Raw genomic sequence first — 13,209 nt, 5'->3', positions numbered from 1 at the left:
TTCTGAGTTCAGGGATATCTTTCAATTTGTCCCATCTTGTTCCTATGGGAAGATAGGCTGGGATCCAATGGGACCAGCCTCCCCCATGTTACTCTATGGAGCAAGATAGCCTTACAGCAGTGAGCACACAAAATGGCTGCTGCTCACTACCAGAGCATGTTACCTGCACTAGTACATGCTCTACCTTATCCATGCACTGCACCCTGCCCAGGGGGGTACCTTGAGCCTTCCATAGGGGTGACTGGTGTGCACAGACAGGGAAGGGTTAGGCCCAGCCAGTGGGGACACTGGCAAGGCGGACATGGCAGTCCACTGACTGCACACAGGCCCTGCGCTGGCAGGCCTGAGACATCATTTTAGGGCTACTCATGTGGGTGGCGCAATCTGCGCTGCAGGCCCACTAGTAGCATCTGTCATCACCAGCCCTGGCACACACAGTGCACTTTACTAGGGACTTCATGGTGACACAAATATGCCAATCAGGTATACCCAATCAATATGACAATTTACAGAGGGAGCACTTACCCTCTGACACTGATCAGCAGTGGCAGAGGGTCCAAAGCATCTAAACCAGCAAAAACGAAATCCAGCACAGCATCAAAAATACATGAGTCAGAGGCAAAAAGATGGGGAAAAACCACGCCAAGGATGTCAGGTCTAACACGTGTCCCCTCCAGCTGAAAGTGGGGAGAACTACCCAACCTCTTGGGAGTCCTCATCACTAAGGCGGAAGAATCTGGACAGACCATCAGCATTGGCGTGTTCTGTACCAGGGCGGTGCTCCACCATGAAGTCCATCCCCTGTAGGGAAATGGACCACCTCAACAGTTTTGGATTCTCACCCCTCATATGCATTAACCATCTGAGGGGCCTGTGGTCGGTCTGAACACGGAAGTGAGTCCCAAACAGGTAGGGCCTCAGCTTCTTCAGAGCCCAGACCACAGCGAAAGCTTCCCTTTCGATTGCACTCCATCTCTGTTCCCTGGGGAGTAGCCTCCTACTAATGAAAGCCACCGGTTGGTCTTCACCCTCCTCATTGATCTGTGAGAGTACTGCTCCCACGCCTTGCTCTGAAGCGTCAGTTTGCACAATGAACTCACTTGAAAAGTCAGGTGCCTTAAGCACCGGGGCTGTGCACATGGCAGTTTTGAGGGTGTCAAAAGCAGTTTGACAGGCCTCAGTCCAATTCACTTTCCTGGGCTGATTTCTAGATGTCAGCTCTGTCAAAGGGGCTACAATGGTGCCATAACCTTTGACAAACCGTCTGTAATACCCGGTGAGACCTAAAAAGGCTCTCACCTCAGTCTGGGTCTTGGGGGGTTCCCAAGCCAGAATGGTATCAATCTTTGCCTGTAGGGGCGCCACCTGGCCGCTCCCCACCTGGTGTCCCAAGTACACCACAGATCCCTGCCCTATCTGGCACTTACTGGCCTTGATAGTGAGGCCTGCCTTTTGCAGAGCCTTCAACACTGCGCAGAGGTGTTGCAAGTGTTCCTCCCAAGTGGAGCTGAACACAGCAATGTCATCCAGGTATGCTGCGCTGAATTCCTCCAGCCCTGCTAATACCTGGTTGACCAGTCTCTGGAATGTGGCAGGGGCATTTTTCAACCCAAAGGGCATGACACGAAACTGGAAGTGCCCCTCTGGTGTTGAAAATGCTGATCTTTCCTTGGCCCCCTCAGTTAAGGCAATCTGCCAGTAACCTGAAGTCAAATCAAAGGTGCTCAGGTACCGGGCAGCTCCCAACCGATCCACCAGCTCATCAGCTCGGGGGATGGGGTGCGCGTCAGTCTTGGTGACCGCATTGAGCCCACGGTAGTCCACGCAGAAACGGAGTTCCTGGGGGCCACCAGGGGTAGCAGCTTTCTTAGGCACTAAGACCACTGGGCTAGCCCAGGGGCTGCTGGAGGGCTCAATGACCCCTAGCGCTAACATCTTAGAAACCTCTTCTTTGATGCTAGCCCTGACCTTGTCAGCCACTCTGTAAAACTTCTGTTTCACAGGCAGGTTGTCACCAGTGTCCACATCGTGGACACACCAGTCAGTGACACCTGGGGTCAGGGAGAACAGGGGGGCGAACTGACCCAAGACTTGGCGACAGTCCTGTTGCTGCTCTGGGGTCAGGGTGGGTGAGAGTATCACCCCATCAACTGACCCATCTTGCTCCTTGGTTGCCAGGAGGTCAGGGAGAGGATCACTATCCTCCTCCCCTCCTGCATCTGTAGCCATGAGCAAAGTCACTGCTGACCTCTCAAAGTGGGGTTTGAGGCGGTTTACATGCAACACTCTCAGGGGCTGCCTGGGAGTCTTCAGGTTAACCAAGTAGGTAACCTCGCTCTTGCGCTCCACCACCTCATATGGCCCAGACCACTTGTCACGGAGCGCACAAGGCTCCACTGGCTCCATCACCCACACTTTCTGCCCAGGTTGGAACTCCACAAGAGAGGTGTTCTGATCATACCATCTCTTCATTTCCTCCTGGCTAGCCTCCAGGTTCTCTTGAGCGAGCTTCCTGAAGCGCTTGGTCTGGTTGCGGATGGCCAGCACATAGCTGAACACATCTTGAGGGGTTTTCCCACGGGATTTCTCCCACCCCTCCTTCACCAGAGTGAGAGGTCCTCTGACAGGGTGGCCATACAGCAACTCAAAGGGGCTGAACCCTAAGGATTTCTGAGGCACCTCCCTGTATGCAAATAACAGGCATGGTAACAAGACGTCCCACTTCCGCCTCATGGGCTCCTCTAGGCCCATAATCATGCCCTTCAGGGTGCGGTTGAATCTTTCAACCAACCCATTTCCTTGAGGATGGTAAGGTGTGGTGAACTTATATGTCACTCCACACACCTCCCACAGAGACTTCATGTACCTAGAGATGAAGTTTGTACCCCTGTCAGAAACCACCTCTCTGGGGAATCCCACACGGGAAAAGATCCCCATTAAGGCACGGCCCACCACAGGGGCTGTGACTGTCCTGAGAGGGACTGCTTCAGGGTATCGGGTGGCATGGTCCACCAAGACCAGGATAAACCTGTTGCCTAAGGCTGTCTTGGGGTCCAGGGGCCCCACGATGTCAATGCCCACCCTCTCAAAAGGGGTGCTCACCACAGGAAAGGGTTGGAGGGGTGCCACGCACTTCCCTCCGCTCTTGCCACTGGCTTGACAAGTTTGGCAAGACTTACAAAAGGCAGCGACGTGCTTCTTCATCTGGGGCCAGTAGAAGTGGGTGACAAGCCTGTAATAGGTCTTGTCTTGCCCCAGATGTCCTGCGAGAGGCACGTCATGAGCCAGGCCCAGTAGGAAGTTCCTGAAGCGCTCGGGTACCACCAGCACACGGGCTGCACCGGGCTCAGCGAACTTAGGCTCACTATAAAGTAAGTCATCCTCCCAGTAGATCAAATGTTCCTTGGACCCCAGGCCTGCTGCCTGGTCTGCAGCCTGCTGCCGCACACCAATGAGGGAAGGGCACTCCTTTTGAGCTTGGCAGAATTCCTCCCTGGAGGGACCACCATCTTGCTGCCACTGGGACAGCTCAGGCAATTCCCCTAGTTCGGCCACCTGTTCCCCTGTAGGTTCCAGGGCATCCCCCTCAGGTTCTGCTTCCTCCTGGACCGTGGGAACAGTGGGGGCTGGTTTCCCGCGCCCTCTGCCCCTTCCTCTCTTGACAGGTCCCTGGGCCATTGTTCCAGGCTCCAGTTCTGCTAATCCACCCTTACTGGCTGCCATTGCACGTGTGGTCACACAGATCCACGCAGGCAAGCCCAACATTTCCAAGTGAGTCCTGTGCTCTACATCCTTCCATGGAGAGCTCTCCAGGTCATTACCTAACAGACAATCTACAGGCAAGGCATCACTTACAACAACTTCCAATGTACCGGAGACTCCTCCCCACTCAAATGGAACACGTGCCAACTTGCAGAGGCGCACTGAACTGTCAGCTGCCACCACAGGACGGAGTACATCGGGAATGATCTGCTCTTCAGACACCCATTGACACCTGACAGATGTCACACTGGCCCCTGTGTCTCTCAGAGCTTCTATCTCTTTTCCATTGATGGTCACCTTCTGCCCATATTTCTTAGTGTTTAAGGGCAGCAAGGTTTCCTGGGCCATCTCTTGGTCTCCTAAAGAGACAAGGGTCATCACTGCTAACCCCTCCTCCCCACTAGAAATCAAATCCCCTCCCAAAGCTACACTAGCTAATGCCGGTGTTGGAGCACCAGTGGGTGCTGGAGGTTTCTTTGGACATTTGGGGGCAATGTGCCCCACCTCCCTACAGGCATAGCAAGTAGGTGGGGGCCTGTTGTCCTGCTTGCCCTTATGGGGCCAGGACTTCTTAGACTTGGGGGGTTGAGACTCTTTCTCCTGGGAACTATTTTGGGGCCCTTTAGAAGACTCCTTTTGATTACCCGTGTCCCCCCCACTCTTCTGCTGGGGACCCTGTCCACCCTTGGCTGGGGTACTTACCACCCCCTTGTGGACCCTGGTGCTAGTCCAGCGGTCCGCCTCTTTAGCAAGCTCACTGGGATCAGTTAACTTGCTGTCTAAAAGATGCTGGCGCAGCTCTGGAACACATAAACTACTTAAGTGCTCCCAACTAATCAAGTGACACAACCCCACATAATCAGTAACTTTGCTGCCCTTTATCCAACCTTCCAGTGCACGCGTGTACATACTCACACACTCCACCCAAGTACTTGAATCAAGCTTCTTGAAGTTCCTAAACTTCTGGCGGTACTGTTCTGCAGTGAGCCCATACCTGAGGCACAAAGCCTCCTTCATGGAGGGGTAGGCTAAAGTACCTGTTGCTTCTAAGGGTGCCAAGACATCCCTCCCAGAGGCCTCAAAGTGCTTCCATAAACCTGCCCCCCAACTTTTCTCAGGCACTTCATTCATCTTTAGGGCTAGTTCATACGCTCTAAACCACGCATAAATATCCTCACCCCTCTGATAATTCTGTACCAGATCCTTTGGTATGTATACCTTACCCGCCTGTACTGGTTGTGCGCTGCCACCATTAGAGCTGGACCCCCCTTGCTTTTCTTTGATGTCCAGCTCCCTCATGTTCCTCTCATGAACCAATTGGAGTTTCTTCTCCTCCAAAGCGAGAGCATGTCTTCTCTCCTCCGCCGCCTTCTCATTTTCAAGGCGCATTCTCCTTTCATCTGCTTGGGCTCTGAGTTTAAAAATCTCAATCTCATGAGCCCTAGCTCTCTGATTTTCCTCCACCTCCTCTGGAGAAATAACCCTACTGGAATGGTTGCTGCCAGCCTTAGATGCTGGCCGCGCTGGCAAATCACTGAGCGAAAAAACATTCTCCGGTGCGCCTTCCACTTCAGTAGCTTCTTCTGAGACATGTTTGGCCTCCCACCAGGCCCTTAGAGCTTTCTGCAGCTCTTCCTTGTTTGCGCTGCCCTTCGCTGGGCATCCAAGCTGTTTGCAGAATTGTTTCAGGATATCCTTTCTGTAGTTGTACAGCTCCTGAATTTCGAATTCCACTTCCAATTCTACTCTCACGCTTGCCGCTTTCACAGACATGATGCTTCCTAACCTTTTCAACAAAAGGTTTCACCAAAAAGAAAAAAATCTTGCGCAACCTGTGCTGCTAAACTAGACTAGTGATGTACAAGAGATCACTGCAGGTCAAGTGCAATTATTAGTTCAGAATCCGCACCGCTGTCCACCAATGTTAGATCTGGGGGTCTCTAGTTGGCATAGGTAAGTACCTTAGACCAAGTAGGGACCCTTGCTTCTAGTCAGGGTGAAGGAATACACACAGTAGATAACCTCCGCTCTCCTCTAGGTAGCTTGGCGCGAGCAGGCAGGCTTATCCCCAAGGCAATGTGTATAATATTTGCACTCAACACAACAATAATCCCCAATCCACCACAAACTGAGACCACACAGGTAAGTATATTTTATAAAAATATATATAACTTTTATCTGGTTGCAGCAGTGTAAATAAGCAGTTGCACAATAATCACTTCAGTATAGTAACGATGTACTTAATCTTAATTGGTGTTTCTAACTTTCAGGAAGTTCTTGAAGCAAATGTCTCTAGTCTCTTTAATCAGCACAATATGCCAATATTAGGTGATTGAAAACGCTCTTCAAAATGAGCCAAGAACCATGCCAATGTCTTAATAATGTAAAACGCTCTCAAAACGAGCAATTAAACAATGCCAGCGTTGAAAAAATGTGTCACGGCGAGCCCCTGGCATCAGGGACTCCAAGCGCTACAAGCGCGTCTCACCCGGTAGCTGGGGGGAGGGGGACTCCCTTCCCCGTGATCGGTATCTCTCAGATGCACCTCGCGGGTGAACGCTTACTCGCGCTCCAGCCCGGCCGGTCTCAGGACGCTCTCCGCCCGCTCTCGGTCCTTCAGAGAGCAGCGGGGAGCAGAGACGGCAGGCCGGGGGCTGGAACACTCTGTGGATCCCTCGGCGAGGTCAGGTCAGTCTTTCCCCGGGCCCGGCGGTGATCTTCAGCGCTTCCTCGGCTCCTCGGCAGCTCCAGTCGAGGCAGCCAATCCCGTCGCGGCGTTCGAGTCGAGCCCCTCTTGAGCGCGAGGCCGCCAACCAATGGCAGCGCGGCCTCGCTGATGACGCTCCGCCACAGGAACCAATCCCGTCGCGACTCTGGTGAGGGGGCTCGGCCCTCTCGCCCAATCAGAGCGCGGCGGGCTCGATCTTCAGGACACAGCCACCGGAATGATACGGGGCACTTTTCACGGGGGTTACTGACCCCGGGCTGCGACGGTGACACGGCCAGCAATTATTTTTCAGCGCTCCTTACGCTGGGAAGGCCCACAGCTTCCGATCTTCGCTCCCTACGTGTCGATGAACACGTCGATCTCGGCCACACGGCAGGCTGGTTCAGCGCGGCGCCCTCACTCAGATTAGAGAGCAGCCAGTGCGCTACACAGCCCCACGCAGTGTTTCACGATCTCTGCACTGCACAGCAGCTTCAGGGGGGGGCGCAGCAGAATCTTGTGGTCCTTGGGGCAACCTTTATGTTCCTGGGTTGCAGACAGGAGGCCAGCTCTTCTCAGGCCCTTGGAGATTCAGTAAAGACACAGCACACAGCAAAGTCTTGGCAGTTTCAAGCAGGCAGGGCCACAGCACACAGCAAAGTCCCTTTCTTCTCCTCTCCTTCAGTTGGACAGCAGGATAGGTCAGCCCTTAAAGCACACAGCAAGGCAATCTTCCATCAGCTCCTTCAGCAGTCCTTCTTCTGGCAGAGGTTCCTCTTGATTGTAGAATCTGCTTTTCTGTAGTCAGGGGTCCTTCTCTTATACCCCAAAAAGGCTTTGAAGTCCTTTGAAGTCTTTAGAAGTCTTTGTGCAAAGGGGGCCCTGAGCCCGGTCCAAACCAGTTCTGGGGGTCTGGGGTGTTTCTGGTTTCCTTCTTCCTCCCTGTCCCAGGGACAGAGGTGACAGTCGCCCAGCAGGAGGTGGAGCCAGCTTTGTGGTTAGGCAGGCACAGCCCTTCACTATCAGGTGCTATCTCCTCCCACTTCCCTGGCAGCAGATGCTGCCTTTCATCCACGGGGCTGGCTCAGATAACCCCCCGGGGCTCTGCAGACCCTGTCATCCTCAACCCAGACAGTCAATCCACAAACAGTCCCAGGCACACAGAAAGGTTTAGACAAGAGAACAGCCACTTTCTAAAAGTGCCATTCTCAAACACAGAATTTAAGAACAACCTTTACTAAAAGATGTGTTATTAAATTCTGAGTTCAGGGATATCTTTCACTTATGTCCCATCTTGTTCCTATGGGAAGATAGGCTGGGATCCAATGGGACCAGCCTCCCCCATGTTACTCTATGGAGCAAGATAGCCTTACAGCAGTGAGCACACAAAATGGCTGCTGCTCACTACCAGAGCATGTTACCTGCACTAGTACATGCTCTACCTTATCCATGCACTGCACCCTGCCCAGGGGGGTACCTTGAGCCTTCCATAGGGGTGACTGGTGTGCACAGACAGGGAAGGGTTAGGCCCAGCCAGTGGGGACACTGGCAAGGCGGACATGGCAGTCCACTGACTGCACACAGGCCCTGCGCTGGCAGGCCTGAGACATCATTTTAGGGCTACTCATGTGGGTGGCGCAATCTGCGCTGCAGGCCCACTAGTAGCATCTGTCATCACCAGCCCTGGCACACACAGTGCACTTTACTAGGGACTTCATGGTGACACAAATATGCCAATCAGGTATACCCAATCAATATGACAATTTACAGAGGGAGCACTTACCCTCTGACACTGATCAGCAGTGGCAGAGGGTCCAAAGCATCTAAACCAGCAAAAACGAAATCCAGCACAGCATCAAAAATACATGAGTCAGAGGCAAAAAGATGGGGAAAAACCACGCCAAGGATGTCAGGTCTAACACAGACACATGGCCAGCAGCATGGAAAAAATCCAATGTGATTGGTCACCTCATGCTTGCTCCATTGCCCCTCTTCCAGGACCAGCCAACCAGTATCCACGTCTCCATTCCCTCAGCCATCAGGTCATACCCACAGCAATTTCCCGTAGAACGTCATACCTGCCAACTAACCAATTATGGTAACCGCCGACAAACCCAAGTCAATCAAGGACATAATGAAGTGTACCACATTGTTCCTATGTTCACAGATTTTGCAAACTCTTCCCCAGCCAGGCTGTATGCCTTGTGGTAGACTCCAACAAGAAGCCCAGGATAAGCTGCCTCACACGTTCTCGCTGATGAACCACAAATGAGCTGGCATCGCAGTCTTGTCTTTGTCGGCCCATGGTGCAAGCTCACAGAATATATGTCACTTAAAATGAGAAAGGCCATCAGCAATTTCATTGTGCACTCCTGGTATATGCCGTGCTTCATAGGTGCAATGCGAGCGCAAACATTCCAGCACAAACACCCGCACCAGCTTCCAAACTTTAGAGTCCCTCACAGACTGCTGATTGACGATGCTCACCTCCACATGTTGTCCATGTTGAAAAGTACCGTTTTGTTGGCAAAGTGATACTCCCACAAACAAACTGCCACCACCAAACAGGGGCGTAACACAGGCACCCGCATCCCCTATGGGTTGGGGGCCCCCGAGCTGCAGGGGGCCCCCTCATGATAGTGCTCAAACCTGCGAGCTCCGGATTTAATCCAGAGCAGGGCCCCTCTGTGTACATTGCAGGGGGGCCCTTAAACTTTTGTTACGCCACTGCCACCAAAAGGAAGAATTAAAGAAAGGCAATATTCCTCTCCCTTCGTTTTCAAGGCTCTGGCCACTCCTCTGCACACCAGTGACCATGTGAAAATATTCCTAAACCATAGCTGCCTGCAACATCAGAAAATAACTCAAGGGACCACTCAAAATGCTCCCCCAATCTTGCCATCGGAATATTTGAATACCATAGCATTCACTCAGAAATATTTGGCAGAGCCTCAAATCCTCTCTCACCACAGCCTTGAGTCGGATGCTGTGGTGTGGCAGCCAACCCCGTCAGAGCCCCACCCTACCTCATACAAAAAGTCCTACCTTCCATGACCGCCCTACAAGCAAAAATTAGATGACCCAACAGAACCTGAACATCGTTCACCTGCATCTTGCCCTTCTCCAACATCCCATCTAATACTACTAGGCAGCATTGCTTCTTCTCTTTTGGCATTTTGATCTACATCCAGAGGGAATCCAAATCCACTCCCAAAAAACTAAGCATTTGAACAGGCCCACCTGTCTTTTTTGGAACGAACAGGAGCCCCACATTCTTCATCAATTCCTGAAACAAGACAAGGCCCTCCTGACATTCCTGTGACTTTGGTGCATCCACCAAGAAAAAATAATCCAAGTAATAATGTGTCATGGTGTTGTTTGCTGCTACATGCATAAACAACTTCTGCAAAAAGGAACTAAAAGTCTCAAACAAAGAACATGTAACTGAACAACCCATGGGCAGGGCCTTATCCACATAAATTGCCCTCCACATTGAATGCCCAACAACTCATATTGAGCAGGATGACCTGGCAGCAACCGGAAGGCCGATTTCACATCACATTTTGCCATCAAAGCACCCTGGCCGCAAGTATTCACCAACTGAACGGCTGTGTCAAAAGATGCACAGTGCACTCTGCTGCACATCTCAAGAATGAAATCATTGACCAACAAACTTTTCGGCCATGAGAGGTGATGAATCAAATGGAACTCCCCCGGCTCCTTCTTGGGGACCGCCCCAATCGGTGAAATCCCCTAATTCTCCAGAGGCCAATCAGAAAACTGCCTTTCCATCCTCCCCTTCCTCTCCTCCTTCATCAATTTGCTCCATTCAGACTCCTCTTGACCCTTCACCGACTTCAAATTGTCCAGCCATTGGTGCACCCTCATAACACAAACTGAAACCAAACTAAAAACCATCCAACAAGTCCCGTTCTGCTTCTGAGCCAAACAACTCTAGCCAAAGTCACACTCTCACATCCTTAACTAGCGTATGCGCCCTTCCCCAAGGGATACTGTCCCCCTCTGTCTCTCCGGCGATCGGTGACACTTGACCACTGACCCCCCCCTGCTGCCGAAACCCCACCCTGTGATGCACACTGGGTAAGCATGTGCTTAACCCCACATTGCGAACATTCATGTCTGTATTTACAGAACACCCCAAGACACTGTTGTAGAACCAACAGGCCCCACCTCTCTCCACCTGTCCCCTGTCTGTCGCACCCACCCCATCTTGGGTGGGCCGCCCGCCAAAGGACTTGTAAATAACCGGCTAGCCACCTGTCATATGTCGATGGGGCTGGCCGTCCTGGCACCATCGTTTAGAGGAACAGCTCATTGTCTAGCTGCCCCCATACACCATCTGTGTCCTCTGCAAGTTGCGTCCAAAACACCTCATCGTAATGGACTGGTTTTAGACGTGAGTTTTTGGGCCATTTTTTGACTGTTTTTTTGGGCTTGTTTTGAGGCCAGGTGGGCCATGTTATTCTGTTATTTCCCTGACATTACCACAACATTGCCTGCAGTAAGCACAAATGCATGCAGTCCTCCATTGCTTGCGAAACACCAATAAAGAGTGTCTTCACATGTTATAAAAACTGGCGTTATTTGCAGAATGTGGGCCACTTTTGCCACTTTTGCTTATTTTCTGTCCCAGTGGGAAACAGAGTTCATGGAATAAATGTCTCCTCGCCTCACTGACAGGCTATTGGTTTTGTGAATGCTAATGTGAAAAATGCCCTCATAAAATGTGGTGTTTTATTCTGAGTGCCTGCAGCTTGTCCATTTCCATTCTCTGGTCTTCCAGGAAAATCCCGACTAAGTTGTATTTTACTAACTGTCTTGGTGACGCATTTTGCGAGGGATTCAGACATGTTTACTGCCGTGGGCGGACGCCCAAATGCATTTGCTGTGCAAGTTAAACACCGTCCTCTCGGCCCGGGCTCTGTCCCAGGAGTGTCGTAACGGTAAGTCTGGAATTATGACTCTGTGTCCATGAGGCGCTTTGTCAATCAATTTCAGAAAAAAACCGCAGCTCACTTCCGCAGTCATGATTAGTCACGTGCTCCCTTGTATTTCAGATGCCTTGTTTACACAATTCAAGTGCCATTATTTAATCTCCTTGCTTGAATTTCTGTCGCTCACAGTGGCATTTGACTGTCTGAGCCTTGCTACATATAGTTAAAAGCCCAGAAAATGTGCTAAATCCTGGCCGTGATCTGAGGATTTCCATACACCAGCAGTTCCTACCCTTTTCACTTCTGTTGACCCCACCCCCCTCTCAATCATTACTGGAATTAGGGTATCCCCACTGCCTCGTTGTTGAAATCTGGAGACCCACAATGATTCACTACTGGAAGGCGGGGACCCAGACCACCAAACAAATACACAAATAATTCAATATTTTATTTTTTTCACAAATATAATAAATTGACATTTTAATTTTATTGGGAGGTTTGAGCTTTTCTAAATTCTACTGAGGCCTCCCATCGTCCGTACTGTGCTCTGTTTGCTCTACTTGTGCGGCTCCATGAACCAATCTGAGGATATCCACTTACTTTTTAGCCTCCAATTTCAAATTCTGTCACATTAACAGAACATGTAAACATTTTCAATGTTGTTCTTTTAATTATATATATAGTTTATGAATATGTTAATATTATTTATTATTCAAAATGATTGCGGCCCCTCTGAGTAGGTGTTGCGGACCCCCACGGGTCTGCAGACCACAGGTTAAGCATCGCTGCCATAGACCATGGGTAATCATGGTAAGTGAACAGTGCTTATTTTGTAAAAGGATGGGCAATGCAAAACGCAACCCCCCCAACCCCCCTCCTTCTGCAGAATGTGAATAGAGGCCTCTGACAGAATGTATGACGTTACTTAGCATGCTATTACTCAGCATGCCCTTTCTACTAAGTTTTTACTTCGCAAATGCCTTTACTTAGCAGTATTTTATTACGCATACCATTACTTCGCAAAAACAATTAAAAGCATTAAATTGACTTTACTTATCAGTACATTACTTCGCAGGATTTTACAACGCATAAAGATTCTTTTTTTAAATTGTTTTCCCTACACACCAACACTACCTCAGGGCCGGCTCTAGGCTCATGGTGGCCCTGGGCAAAGAGCATAGGTAGGGGGCCCGGAAGAGGGGGTCCGGGCGGGGCGGAGCGCGCAGGCCAGTAAAGAGGGGAGGGGGTCAGGGTGTTTAGAAGTGGAACAGAGCCGGAGGCCGCCAAATCCTTGCCAGGGGCCACCACGCAAATATGTATCCTTCCTCAGAGGATTAATATATTAAGGATGGTATGTTACCCTTACAACGCAACTTTTACGTCGTAATGCTGTTACAACGCAGCTATTACAACGCAGGATCCATTACATCGGATGCCATTACAACGAATGGCATTACATAGCAGATGGTATTACAACGCATACCATTACATCGTAAGTATTGGTAAGTATATATATATTTTTTATTTTATTTAATATTATATAATTGATTTAATTATTATTAATTATAAATAAAAATATTTATTTATGTTTTTAAATATTATAAATTATATATATTAATTTAAGTAATTTTTTAAATAAGTATGAGTATAGGAGTATATGTTTTGGGGTACTGAGGTATATGTTTTGGGGTGTTTGGGTGTTTTTAGGTTTTAGGGCAGGGTTTGGGTTTTGGGGTACAGGGGTGTTTTTGGTTTTAGGGCAGGGTTTGGGTTTTGGGGTACAGG

The sequence above is a fragment of the Lissotriton vulgaris genome, chromosome 3_1, assembly GCF_964263255.1.
Source record: "Lissotriton vulgaris chromosome 3_1, aLisVul1.2, whole genome shotgun sequence".
NCBI lineage: Eukaryota > Metazoa > Chordata > Amphibia > Caudata > Salamandridae > Lissotriton > Lissotriton vulgaris.
Note: the sequence above shows the minus strand (reverse complement) of the source record.